This window comes from Ahaetulla prasina, chromosome 3 (genome assembly GCF_028640845.1).
Source record: "Ahaetulla prasina isolate Xishuangbanna chromosome 3, ASM2864084v1, whole genome shotgun sequence".
Classification (NCBI taxonomy): domain Eukaryota; kingdom Metazoa; phylum Chordata; class Lepidosauria; order Squamata; family Colubridae; genus Ahaetulla; species Ahaetulla prasina.
The window spans coordinates 24,186,055-24,201,375 of NC_080541.1; positions in this window are offsets into that span (position 1 = coordinate 24,186,055).

Here is a 15,321-nt window from a genome sequence, read left to right on the forward strand (position 1 = left end):
CATGGAAGCCATGAACCCCCGAGCTGATGTGGATGCTATCCCCACCGACGGCAAATTGAAATCACCCATGACCATAAGCCTGGGGATCTCCACCGCCATCCCGGTGATCATCTCCAACAGCTCAGGCAGGGTTTCTGTCACGTAGCAAGGAGCTAGGTGCGTGATCAGTAAACCCACCTGAACCCCACGGCCCCACTTCACAAGGAGGACTCACATCCGGTTATCTGTGGTACAGTGATCTCCCTCGGCTCAAGACCCTCGTTGATAATAACCGCCACTCCCCCACCCCTACCCTGGGCCCTGGCCTGATGGAATGCACGGAAACCTGGTGGGCACATCTCTATCAGGGGAACCCCCCCTTCCGTGCCCAACCAGGTCTCCAAAATGCCAATCAGGTCCGCACCCCCCTCCTGTATAAGATCGGAGATGAGGGGGGCTTTATTTATAACGGACCTGGCATTGCATAACATCAGGCGAAGGTCCAGCTTCTGAGGATTTAAGCCACTCGGGGAACAGGAAACTGTCGGGGGACCGGAGTGCGCAATCGCTCGTAAATAGCGTGGGCGCACTCCCCGAACCCGATATGGGCCCCCGCGTCCGCCATACCTGCCCCTCCCACCTACCGTGCAGATATAGTTATCCCCAAGACCATGAGCTCTAGCCTCTTCTTCCACCTCAGAATCAATGATGTTTATGCCGTGAGCCGGCACAGGATCTAGCAATGGCTCAGATAGGTATCCCCCTGAACCTAACTTCGCCGTCCCACCCTTCCCCTTGGATAACTTATGTAAGAATTTATTATAACACTTAGTTAAAAAACCCCTAAGCCTCCTCTTAGAGGCATGCCACCTCTCGGGATTCCAAAATCCGCCATCAAGGTAGGCCCTCGATAAAGTGGAGGGCCATGTCCGTGAGAGGGGAGACTGCAGGTTAAAGCTGCGATCGCGAGTACATTTCGGGGTTTATAGAGGGTGGCAGATGGTAAAAGTCTTAATCTGGCCAATCAGATGGTCACAATAAGTTCCGGACAAAAGATGGAATTTAAAGCTCCTCCGGTAAAGCGATGCTATCTGATGACAAACGAACGTAAGATGGTAGGACCCCATCGCCGCCGTTGTCATAATCAAAACAACGTCGGTCTCAGATCGGGCCCCCATCATAACGTCATAATCGTCTTTAACCGGGTTCGGTCAATTCAGACTCTTCCAGATGAGGGTCAACTCCATTGATGTATTAAATTGAGCAGGCACAGCTGGCGCCTGAGCGCCCTGCCCCCCCGTCAGCCAGTTCTTCTCGGCTGAGATGGTCTCTGAGGGAGAGGGAAGCTCAACCAAAAACGCTGCCGCTGCTACTACAGAGCGGCTAAAAAACGCCAACTGCAGCCCAAATCCAGCAAAGAGCTCCCTGCACTCCAGCCAGCCATTCACCTTGGGGGTTAAGAGACCCCCTTTCAGATGAAAGAGTATCCAAGGAGAAAGGGAGGCTCTTCCGACGATGTCAAGATCAAAAGGAGCGCTGCCGCTGCTGCAGCTGATGAAGAACAGCTGAGAACGCCAACCGTCGGCTGAATCGGCAGCGAAGTTAAAGAGGACACCCACCCAGTCCTCAGCCAGCCAGATCTCTTCGAGGGCCCAACAACCCCATCTTTGGCTGGGGTGGTCTTTAAACAAGAAAAGGGTGGTCTCCATGAAGGAGGAGAGCTCCAACTGACGGCGCTGGATTCAAAAGCGCCGTCAACGATGCCGCCGAATGGAAAGCGGCAGGAAAGTGCCATTGCCGACCGCCCCAAGCCGTTGGAGCCGAACGGACCTCATTTAAGCCAGCCAAGTTCTTCCCGGGAGTCAAAAAACCCCTTAATCGGCTGGCAGAAAGGTCATTTAGCCGAAAAAACAGGGGGATAGTAATGGAAAATCCCCCAGCTGTCCGGGACTGGCCAGAAAGAAACGCCAGCCCCCTGCCGAAATTTTTATCGCACCGCCATCTTGTGCATGCTCAGTGGAATCTTTGATATAATAATCTCTGCTACTTTCTGTAATTACAAATATATATGCATATGCATATGCATATACGTATACATATACATATACATATACATACATATCTCTATCTCTATCTATCTATCTATCTATCTCTATCCATCCATCCATCCATCCATCATCTATCTATCTATCTATCTATCTATCTATCTATCTATCTATCTATCTATCTATCTATCTATCTATCTATCTATCTATCTATCTATCTATCTATCTATCTTCATATACGTGCTGTCAGGATTCCAACAGATGCCCTAACTAAATCATGAGCCTCGAGACAAGCTTCAAAAGAAATCCAGTTATTTATTAGGAGCTTCATGTCAGCACGTTTCCAAGTGAAGCCAGTTCTGACCCTATGTAATTTACGACCCAATCATAACCTGGTTTTCCCCTTTCCCCCTCAGAGTGTGTCATCAATCACATTTGCCAACAGAGAAATTTCAAGGGTTGTAGAGGTCATTCCCCTCTGGCTGCTGTGGGTAACCCTGAGATACAGCCTTGAGAAAGATAAGTCTGGAATGTGCATCTGTCTTTGACTGCCATGCTGTTTCACCGGTTTCCCATCCCATCGAGTGGGCCTATGGCAACTCGAGAGCAGGCCAGGGATGCTTTGCGAGTTGACACATACACACATACACACATACATTCATATATGCATTTGATTAGCATGGTAAGGTTCTTTTAGGCCTAATTGACAAGAGGGCACCATGATAGCTAGACAGAAAAACATATATTATTCCTGAACCCAGAAAACTGTTCCAGGCAGTTCAGGCATTCTGTCCCCCTCCTCAGTCCAGGGGGCGCAGACACAACATCAGGGCTGAACATTTTGCTTTTTGGTTTCTGCCTGTACCATTGTTTTGTGGGGAGAGGCAGGGAGGAACTGAGGGCCATATTGGGAACACCAAAGACGTTATGGATTTCCTCAGAAAACAGAGCTGCAATTTTCAATTAATTTTCCATTTTTCTCTTCATCTGCAGAAAGAGAAACATTAACATTTCAGAATTACATTAACATTTCAGAATTGCATTAAGTTTATTAGAAGTCTAACATTCCTATTATTCCTATTTTTTCCCCATTTTCTTTCATGGAAAATTATGCTGTTTCCCAATGAGCTGCTCTTGAATTTTGGCAGTTTAAAATTGGGGGAAGGAGCTCTTAGGATCACAACAAATGGTAGGTGAAGAGCTGCATGTGGTTCATAGGATATGGCTTGTCTAATCCAGTTCTAGGTGTATACAGGTAATCCTCGACTGACAACAGTTCAAAGTTACAAGGTCACTGAAAAAAGTGACTTATGACCATTTTTCACAGTTACAACCTTTGCAGCATCCCCATGATCATGTGTGTTCTGACCTAGGCTTCCTGAGACAGTAAAAAGAACACAATTATTCCCAAAAACCCCTCTTTTTATTTCAACGGCTGTGAATTCTGTTCATTCACAGCCCATAATGAGTCACAAATAATTTGTAAAGAGTCCAACAAAAGTCTGCCACAGTCCTTCGGGATAAGGCTGGTAAGCACCTACTTTTATCTCCCTTGACACGCTGCCAAAGACATAATTGGCAATTAGCTTTGCAAGGCCACACGAAGCACAGAGTCAAAACGGAGCTTCAGAATTTAAACCGAACCAGAATGAACAAAGTTGCTTCCTGCAAAGGCTCACATGCCTTTGCTCCTCCTTTATGTCTTATGGGTGGGGCCAATCATCTCCAAGCCCTACTCCCAAATCATCCCTTTTGTCTTAACTGTTCTTGCCTTCTGACATGCGCTTTTTGCGCATGCGTGCACTGGGAACAGTCTCCCGCTGTTCCTTTGCCTTGCTGATGTCTGATTCTGAGGCTACAGAAGCAGCACATAGCTCCCAGATACCCCTGGCCCCCTCTCTGCCTCCAAGGCAGAGCCCTTGTCCGAGCCTTCCCCAGACTCCAGGACTGTCCCATGTTCCTCCCCAACCTTCTCACTTTCCGACTCTGCTGCCAGCTGCACAGGCCGCTGGTGGACCACAACATTGTGCTCAAAATTCAGATGCTTGGCAACTGTTTCATACTTATGACCATTGCAGTGTCCTTGGTTGATGTGATCCCCTTTTGCAGCCATCTGACAAGCAAAGTCAAGGGAGGCCAGATTCACTTAACCACCGTGTTACTAATTTTCAACCGTAGTGATTCACTTAACAACTGTGGCAAGAAAAGTCATAAAATGGGGAAGCACACTTAACAAATTTGTTACATAGCAAGATTAATTTTGGGCTCAATTGTGGTTGTAAGTCAAGGACTAACCTGTATTTTCAGCACTGGATTGGAGAAATAATTCAAGATTTCATACCAGAGTGTTTTCAAGACGCTGAAGGCTCTCCTTATCTTGTTTCTTTTTTTTTCTTTTTTTTTTTCTTTTGTTTACATTTATACCCCACCCTTCTCCGAAGACTCAGGGCGGCTTACAGTGTATAAGGCAATAGTCTCATTCTATTTGTATATTTTTACAAAGTCAACTTATTGCCCCCCCAACAATCGGGGTCCTCATTTTACCTACCTTATAAAGGATGGAAGGCTGAGTCAACCTTGGGCCGGGCTCGAACCTGCAGTAATTGCAGGCTACTGTGTTCTTAATAACAGGCTTTACCAGCGTGAGCTAAACCGGCCCTTTCTGATTAGTTATTATTATTATTATTATTATTATTATTATTATTATTATTATTATTATTATTATTATTTATTAAATTTTATACCGCCCTTCTCCCGAAGGACTCAGGGCGGTGTACAGCCAAAAATAAAAACAAGATATATACAATTAAAACAACATTTAAAACATAGCAGATTATAAAGGCTGATAATTAAAATTTAGTTTAAAAAATTTAAAAATATTAAGAAAACCCAATTAAAATTCAACACTATTATGCCAGTCCTGCTTGAATGAATAAATATGTTTTAAGCTCACGACGGAAGGTCCGAAGATCAGGCACTTGACGTAGGCCAGGGGGAAGTTCGTTCCAGAGCGTCACTGCCCCCACAGAGAAGGCCCTACTCCTGGGGGCCACCAGCCGACACTGTTTGGCAGACGGCACCCTGAGGAGACCCTCTCTGTGAGAGCGTACGGGTTGGTGGGAGGCAAAGGGTAACAGCAGGCGGTCTCGTTCTTGGATGGACGACTACCAAAATACCAAGATTGTAAGCAGATTAGGAAATTGTAAATTATCCAAGAAGGCGGCAAATACAAACACTACCACACCATGGCCAAAAGAAATTACATGGCTGTTTCCATGAAGTCATCAGAAACTGAGGCTGACTTCAGACTTCACTTTCATTTGGTTATTGCCAAGTGCTAAAGCTGGGACCTTCTGAATGTAAATCATCTCCTCTACATGAAATATCAGAGGTTCTTCTTTGACACTTTTTTTTAACCTTAAACCAAATTCCCATCATTATATCCTGACAGTGAATTTCAGGATTTTTCTTTTACAGTTAGTCCTTGACCTACAACTGTAATGAAGGCTATAACTGCAGGAGCACCACAGCCACCATAAAACAGAGATGAGCGGCATCAACATTTCATAAATAAAAAGTAAATTTGAAGCAGGGTTGTATGTAGTTTTTAGGAAAGCCGTCCTAACTTTGAACTGCTGTTATGTGACCGGTTGTACCATGACGACTGCCTGTATATAAAGCAATTGGTTTGATGTTCATATTTTAGCCTATACTATAAGAATGCAACCCAGCTGATTGTCAGTTCTATTCGGCTATTATTTCCATGGTTCACCATTTAGATAATGACCAATCCCATGTGGCAACATAGAAAAAGTCTCCTGGTTTATATGGACACAGTCACCATCTGCATTGACTTAACATGGGGCTGTGGCCACTGTATCGTGCACTCTCAAGCAATTGTACGTGAAACTGTTGCTTATTGTTTTTGTTTAACGGAGACTGGTACAATTCCAGTGAATGGGCCCAGATTTTTAATCTCTTCCAGACTCGCAAGGTTTTTAAAAATTCCGTTTGCACTGGTCCACAGAGAGATTCCATGTGGAGTAAAAGCTTTTTACAGTCATAGTTGAGATGGATGAAGCAAATCTAAATCCGAGTACAGTAATACAACTGCGTTTCTTCTGCTTTGCAAAGCTCTCCTTCTTTGATTACTTGTAGATGAAATATGTCAAAAAAGGGAGGGCAAACAAGAGAAAGAAAGAAGAAGTGCTTCTTTAGGGCAAGCAGAGAGGCTGTCAATTTTACCCTCTTTATCAGATGTTTATAGCTGAGATCTAAACTCTGAAAGCAGGGGGTTATAATTTAATTGTAGAGGCAGCCTTTAGGAGAGGACGGGAACAGTGTTGCTGCAATAACTGTCAGTATCAGGAAAGAATTTATGGCAAAGTGTCAATCGCTTAAAAAGTAAAAGGCAGCTTTCCAACTGCTAGTGCCTATGGATAATAGAAGCAAGATGGATATTCCTGGGGAACCAGCCAGCAAAACTCAAAGAAGTGGACCGTTCTACTGCTCATTCTTATATGACCGTAACCAAGGAAACATTTTTAATCGATTTAATGGAAAGGAAAATGGAGAGCTCTTATTTTTATGATGTAAGCTTTTTGAGGCATATGTCAGGGGTTAAAGAAAGGGTCCGGGCATAAGTTGTTTTCTCCTTTAAATTTAAAATATGTCTCAGACCAAAGTACTTTGCTCATTCTGTTTTTGCTTTTTGTTTTGTTTTGTTTTGTTTTGGGCCACCATATTATAAAATAAAGATGTTGAGACTCTGGAAAGAATGCAGAAAAAAGCAACAAAAATTATTAGAGGGCTGGAGGCTAAAATATATGAAGAACGGTTGCAGGAATTGGGTACGGCTGGTCCAGTAAAAAGAAGGACTAGGGGTGACATGATAGAAGAGTTTCAATATTTGAGGGGCTGCCACAAAGAGGGGGTCAAACTGTTTTCCAAAGCACCAGAAGGCCAAACAAGAAACAATGCATGGAAACTAATCAAGGAGAGAAGCAACTGAGAACTAAGGAGAATTCCGTAACGGTGAGAACAATTCACCAGTAAAATGGCTTTCCTTCAGGAGTTGTGGGTGCTCCATCACTGCAGGCTTTTAAGAAGATACAGGACAGCCACTTAATCTGGAATGGTATATTGTTCTAACACTCAGGAAATTTCTCCTTACTTCTAGGTTGCTTCTCTCTTTGATTATTTTCCATCCACTGCTAATTAAAGTCATCACAGATAATTGCTTTATTCTGGCAAAATTCTGTTTATAGAATAGAAGAATAGAATAGAATTTTTTATTGGCCAAGTGTGATTGGACACACAAGGAATTTGTCTTGGTGCATATGCTCTCAGCGTACATAAAAGAAAAGGTACCTTCATCAAGGTACAACACTTACAACACTTAATGATGGTCATAGGGTACAAATTTAACACTTAATGGTACAACACTTAATGATAATCATAGGGTACAAGTAAGCAATCAGGACACAATCAATATCAATAAAAATCATAAGGATTACCAGCAACAAAGTTATAGGCAAACAACAATAAAGAAACTACTCAGAAGTAACTCCATGTGTTGTTCTTGGGTCTGACACTTGACTTGTATCATTATATAGAGTAGCTGACCTCAGCCTAAAGAACCAAAACTATATCTACTGACTTTCTTTCCTAGTTTCCCAACACTAGCACAGATTTCTTGGCTTCCCTCCTCCCATAGCTACTAGTCACTTTATCGTCTGTTACAAATACTATAGCAAAACTTCAGCTGTTCTTTTTTGTGGATTAGGAAAGTAGTGCCACCTGATCCTTTATTTCAGATAGTGCATATTGAATTTGCATGCTATCATGATTATTTCTCTTGGGGATTAATGCATTGCTGTATGATTGGCTGTAAATGTTTGCTTTAAGTTTCTGTTAATTTTTAATTACATTTTAAAGTAAAGACTGCCCATTTCTTTGCTCAGCACAGAGCATTTTGAAATGAGGTTGAATGTGCTTAATGGCAAATCCCAATACACAGCTCCTAGTTCTGAGTGAGATTTAACAAAAGCTAGTTGTACTCTCTGGTTTTTGTTGAAGAACACCAGGGGGAAAAATATATTCCATTTAGGAAGAACATTCTGAAAGCTTTTCAAAATGTGGAGTCCCTTCTGCAACAGTATCATGAACAAATCATGGCCAATCTAGGAGAAAAGCTAATATACAAATATTAGTATCAGTGCAGCATACATATCCAAGCTTATTTTAATCCACTAAACTAGGCCCTCTAACAATTTATGGTGTTTAAAATATCACTGTGAAAATTTAATGCAGATGAATTGGGTGTCTATTGCCAACAGTCTTTAAGGCCAAAAAATGCTTTGGTTTTTAAAATTACAATTTAGACAAATGTTTAGAATACTCAAGGTGTATGTATGTGTGTGTATATAGATATAGATATATACACACACATACATACATACATATACATACATACATACATATATATACATACATACATACATACATACATATATAATCTATGGTCACTAGCCATGGTCATCACTGTCTTCAAAAAGGGAGACCTCAGCCTAGTTGAAAATTACAGACCAATCTCTTTATGCTGCGTCACCTGCAAAGTAATGGAATCAATCATCAACCAATCCATTACCCTCCACCTAGAAACAAACAACCTATTCTCTAATAAACAATTTGGTTTCAGAAAAAAATTATCCAATAATCTACAACTTCTACACTGCAAAAACATATGGACTACAAATCTTGATCAGGGCAAAGCAATAGATGCAATTTACATAGACTTCTGTAAAGTCTTTAATTCAGTAGTACATGACAAACTACTTCTAAAACTAAAATCCTACATCATTTCCAGATCCTGCCATAATTAGATAACTGCGTTCTTGTCAAACAGGCAACAAGTGGTCAAAATAGGCAGTGCCCTATCAAATCCTGCACCTGTTAATAGTGGTGTTCCCCAAGGCAGCATTCTAGGACCAACACTCTTCATATTATATATAAATGACCTTTTATAAGTCATATTATAAATACTTATAATACCATATTATAAGTAACTGCATTCTCTTCGCCGATGATGTTAAACTATTTAACACTACCAGCAATGCTGCTACCCTTCAAAAAGACCTTGACTTTGTGTCGGAATGGTCAAAATATTGGCAATTCCAAATCTCAACGAACAAATGCTATGTCTTACACATTGGCAAAAAAAATCAGAACACAAAATACAAGCTAAGTGGACATGATCTTGTAGATGACCCTCACTCTGTCAAGGATCTTGGAGTACTCATATCAAATGATCTAAGTGCCAAAGCCCACTATAACAACATCGCCAAAAAAGGCATTAAGAATTGTAAACCTAATCTTGCGTAGCTTCTTCTCTGGTAAGATTACAGTACTAACCAGAGCATACAAAACATTTGCTAGACCAATTCTCGAATACAGCTCATCTGTCTGGAACCCACACTGCATATCGGACATTAATACAATTGAGCGTGTCCAGAAATATTTCTCAAGAAGAGCTCTCCACTCCTCTGCCCACAACAAAATACCTTATGCCACCAGACTTGAAATTCTGGGTTTAGAAAATTTAGAACTATGCCGCCTTCGGTATGACCTGAGCATAGCTCATAAAATCATCTGTTACAATGTCCTTCCTGTCAATGACTACTTCAGCTTCAAGCACAACAATACACAAGCACACAATAGATTCAAACTTAAAGCGAACTGCTCCAATCTCGATCACAGAAAATATGACTTCAGTAACATTAATGCCTGGAATGCACTACCAGACTCTGTGGTCTCATCCCATAAAGCTTTAACCTAAGACTGTCTACTGTTGACCTCACCCCATTCCTAAGAGGTCTGTAAGGGGCGTGCATAAGAGCACTAGCATGCCTACCGTCCCTGTCCTAATGTTCCCTTTAATTGTATTCATTTTATGTATTCAATTCATGCTTATACTTATATTATTTAATATGTACTCGACAAACTAACACACACACACACACACACAGTGTTAAATTTATATTTACTGACAAAGAAATAAAGGGAGACTAGTATAGATTGATTTCAAGCTATTTAGCCCTCATCAGCTAGCCATACCCTTCTCAATTATGGAAGAGTTTGTGCCAAGATTCCAAGGACGTAAGTGTCCCAGATTAGTGATTCCATATATTCAGAGGCTATAAAATCTTTCCTGACATTTATTGTTATATTGCGAAGTACTTGGCAAAAATGAGGGCTTGGAAACAGCCATACAAGCTTGTGCCATTTTTAAAATATCTCCAAGCTCTGTGATGTGCAAAGGGAAATCCTAATAGTAGCATCCTTTTGCAAATTTTCATCTGGATCTATTGAACTACAAGGCATGACTCTGGAGATTTTAGGTTTAAGGCATCAGGATAGAAAACAGGAGGCCATGATTTCTAGTCCTGCTTTAGGCATGAAGCCACTGGGTGACTTTGGCCCAGTAACACTCGGTCCTAGGTCTGTAATGGCAAACCTATGGCACACATGGCACAGGTGGTATCATCTCTGTGGGCATGCAAACTATTACCCTAGGTCAGCTGCACTGCGCATGTGTGCACACCTCCCACTGGCCAGCTGATTTTCAGGTCTCTGCCATGCATGTGGGAGAAGCATGCGCATGCACGGAAGGGTGGGGGCACATGCGTGCATGTTTGCAAGGCAGGGGGCACGGTGATCCCCCCATGCCCCATTTTGGGCCTAGCAGGCCTCCCTGAAGCCTCCTGGGACCAAAAATGGGGTGCAGGGAGCGAGTGCACGCATACACTGGGGGGGAGCATGAGAAGGTAGCGCACACATGCACAGGGGGTGGGAGAGCACCGGGGATTGCACACGCATGCACAGGGGGTGGGTGGGAGAGCACCGGGGATTGCACATGCATGCACAGGGAGGTGGGTGGGGCACGGGGGGCATTGCATTGTGGGTGTGGGCACATGCACGCACATGCTTTCAGCACCTGAAGAAAAAAAGGTTAACCATCACTATCTTATTTATTTATTTATTTATTTTATTTATTTATTATTTAGATTTTTATACCGCCCTTCTCCCGAAGGACTCAGGGCGGTGTACAGCCAAATTAAAACAATACAGTGTACAAATTAAAACAACAATTAAAATACATATTTTATAAATGGCCGAAAATTAAAACCGTCAAATTAGACCCATAATAAAATACCCCCGTTAAAATTATTAAAATTCAGAAATTTAAAAATTTAAAAATCAAGCCAGTCTTAGGACAATGGCAATCAATTTCCAAAATCTTGCAAAGAAAACTCCAAGGAATTTTCTAGGTGGTTGCCAGGAGTGAACACTGACACAAAGACCCAATAATCATAACAATAAATGTAAAGGAAAAACGTTACTGCAGCAAAGTCCTCTTGGCCCAGGCGAAGGCATTTCTTCCTTAAGTAGAAACTGTGAGTTCAGGATCATCACAGGGTTGTTTCTTCAGAAGTAGTGATTCTATCCAGAGTCACCACTGGGATCAAAATAAGAGCTAAAATAGACCCCACCACCTCCATTAGAAGCTTGTGGCAGACCACTGGAATGGGTCCAGCCTTATGAAGACAATGGATGGCTGTCAATCACAAGCAAGACAGATAGATCTCAAACAGGATCTCACACTAGAGATCAATGTCACACTACTGTATCTACCCACATGCAGTTTAAAAAAACTAAACTTTTGATCACATATGGTCCCTATGAAGTGGCCATCTTGGTTTTGCCTTAGAGGGGAGACTCTATCTGACATATGAAATGTCAAAAAAAAAATATCATTAGTCAAAAATTATACTTCTCATTTTGGGGTTGAAAGCCACATTGTGTTTAAGAGCACAACCCATATGGATATGAGTACTTTGGTCAGATCTGTGTGGTTGTCCTTTAAACTTTGTATTTATTTATTTTTTTGGTGTTTTTGATGCAGACTTTAGAATCAGAAGAGAGCTGGAAGGGACCTTGGAGGTCTTCTAGTCCAACCCCCTGCTCAAGCAGGAGACTCTATACCATTTCAGACAGGTGGCTGTCCACCCTTTTCTTAAAAGCCTCCAGTGATGAAGCACCTACAACTTCTGATGGCAAGCTGTTCCACTGGTTAACTGTCCTCACTGTTAGGAAGTTTCTCCTTAATTCCAAGTTGCTTCTCTCCTTGATTACTTTCCATACGTTGTTTCTTGTCTTGCTTCTGGTGCTTTGGAATATAAGTTGACCTCCTCTTGTTTATGGCAGCCCCTCAAATACTGGAATACTGCTATCGTGTCATCCCTAGTCCTCTTTTCTCTAGACTAGCCACACCCAATTCCTGCCACTGTTCTTTAAATGTTTCTGTCTGCAGGCCCTTAATCATCTTAGTTGCAAGAAATGTATTTACTAGAAAATCAATTTTTAAAAATCATCTTAGTTGCTCTTCATTGCACTTTTTCTCTTTACAAAGTCCATTTCTATCTACAATATGATTTTCCTCTGGTCTCACCAAAACATGGTAGAATCAGTGGTTTTTAGCTTGGTTTTAACTTGACCATAGGTATCCCTAATGTTTGGACAGCAGACCATTTAACCCTATGCTCAACCCTATACTCAGTGGTGGGCTGCAATCATGCATAGCGTTCAAAATACAGCAATTTGAAGTTCAGCTGCTTACTTTCTAAGGCAGCCCTAGTAAGTAGAACAGTGGAGGTACGGAAATCAGCTGAGCCAGAAAGAAGGATATATAGGACAGGATAGGGAGGGCGTGAATGGGCGGGGCCAGTTGATCGTCAGAACTACCGGTTCACCCAAAACAGTCCGAACTGGCAGCATCCTACCACTGCTTATACTATCAATATTTGGTTAAATTGTAGATAAAAGGTTTGTTGTTGTTGTTAGTTGCGAAGTCGTGTCTGACCCATCACGACCCCATGGACAACATTCCTCCAGGCCTTCCTGTCCTCTACCATCCTCAGGAGTCCATTTAAACTCATGCCTACTGCTTCAGTGACTCTATCCAGCCACCTTGTTCTCTGTCGTCCCCTTCTTCTTTTGCCCTCAATCTTTCCCAGCATTAGGCTCTTCTCTAGTGAGTCCTTCTTTCTCATTAGGTGGCCAAAGTATTTCAGTTTCATCTTCAGGATCTGGCCTTCTAAAGAGCAGTCAGAGTTGATCTCCTCTAGAACTGACTTGTTTGTTCGCCTTGCAGTCCAAGGGACTTGCAGGAGTCTTCTCCAGCACCAGAGTTCAAAGGCCTCAATTCTTTGGCGCTCAGCCTTTCTTATGGTCCAACCTTCACAGCCATACATTGCAACTGGGAAAACCATAGCCTTGACTATACGCAGTTTTGTTGGCAGGGTGATGTCTCTGCTAGATAAAAGGTTAGCCTTTCATTATTTAGAGAAGTTACTATTATTGTAATTCTAGAAAGACACTAAAGCTAGTTAAAGTTTTAATAATTAATTTCAGCATTAGTTCATCTCGTGCTGTATTGTAAATTATGTTGTGTTAGGGCCTTTAAACAATATACAATTCTTTATATGTAATACATAGTGGATAGAAGATTCTTTTAGTTGAGCTTGTTGCCCTGAAGCAGTTTCTGAATTGAACAAATAAAATAAGGTTTTTGGTGTTTTGTTTTTTTTAAACGGGGGTGGTGGTGGTGGCAGCACCTTGATTGGACCATGTGATGGATTGTTTGGGAAAGGGGGAAAAACTTTTACTTTTAATTAGGTGAAAACCGTGGGAACCTTTAGAGTCGGTTTTCAGCTTGTGCCAATATCATATATCCAATAAACGTGTTCGTTGAGAAAACTGCTTGCCTCGGAGTTCTGTTTGCTATGGGTATATTACTTGGAACCCTGACATTAAACCAACTCTCCAAGGCAAGCAGTTTCCTCAAAGAAAACCCTGACACCCAGATCTAGTGGTGCTATGTGGTGACTAACTTCAACAAAGGGGTAGGATTACAACAGTGAAAAGCAACTTCAGCGTATCCAGGAAACCACTAGATTTTCCCAGACTGTGCTAGAATGCCCTTTGGGTGAAGTTGCAATGCAAATCTTGATAGGACAGAAGTTTGAGTCTATCCTTGGCTTTAAGAAGAATTTCCCAGTGTGGTTGTTTGTTTTTAACGTTGGCTTTCTGACCAGGGAAGGAAGTAATTTACTGCAAAATATCATGAATCAATGTTAAATTAATTTTTAAATTTTGAGTGTATGGGAAAAAAAATTGTAAGGAAAAAAGCAACTCCATGTGAAAGAGCAAACCTACTGCAAGGCATAGACTGCCATCTCTGAAGGCCAATAATTCAAGGACTTTCATTTTAATTCCATTTTAAAACTCTTTTGGGAAGCATTTAGAGGTTTAGTCACAAAGCAGCTGCTGAGTCCTGAACTTCCTCAAGATGGGAACAGCTGATCCCAATAAATATGTAGCCTCTCAACTCAGGCTCTTCATATCTGACCTACTTTAGAAGAGATCTCTTAGCAATACCTCAAAATGATCAATCCCTCCCCCACAAGCAGTTCAATCCATGAGATGTCTAATATTGTTTCAAACTACACAAAACCTTCATTTCATGAGAGTATTTCCCAGGTGGTGTTCATAAAAACACACCAATGCCTGTTCCAACAAAATACAATTCAAAAGGGGGCCTCCATGCAACTGAGTATCTCTAGGGCCGCGATGGCAAACCTATGGCATGTGTGAATCAGTCCGAACCAGCAGCAGCCCATCACTGTATCTCTCTCTCCTTTCTCTCTCATCCATCTCTGTCTCTCTGTCTCTCTCTCTCTCTGTCTCTCTGTCTCTCTCTCATCTCTCTCTCTTTCTGTCTCTCTCTCATCTTTGTCTCTCTCTCTCTCTCTTTCTCATATCGCTCTCTTTCTCTCTCTCTCTCATCTTTGTCTCTCTCTCTCTCTTTCTCTCTCATCTCTCTCTCTGTCTGTCTCTCTCATCTCTCTCTCTCTCTCTCATCTCTCTCTCTCTCTCTGTCTGTCTCTCTCTCATCTCTCTCTCTTTCTGTCTCTCTCTCATCTTTGTCTCTCTATCTCTCTTTCTCTCTCATATCTCTCTTTCTCTCTCTCTCTCTCTCACCTATCTATCTATCTATCTATCTATCTATCTATCTATCTATCTATCTATCCATCCATCCATCCATCCATCCACCCATCCAGTGGTGGGATTCAAGTAATTTAACAACCAGTTCTCTGCCCTAATGATTTCTTCCAGCAACCAGTTTGCCAAACTGCTCAGAAAGTTAACAACCAGTTCTCCTGATGTGGTGCGAACT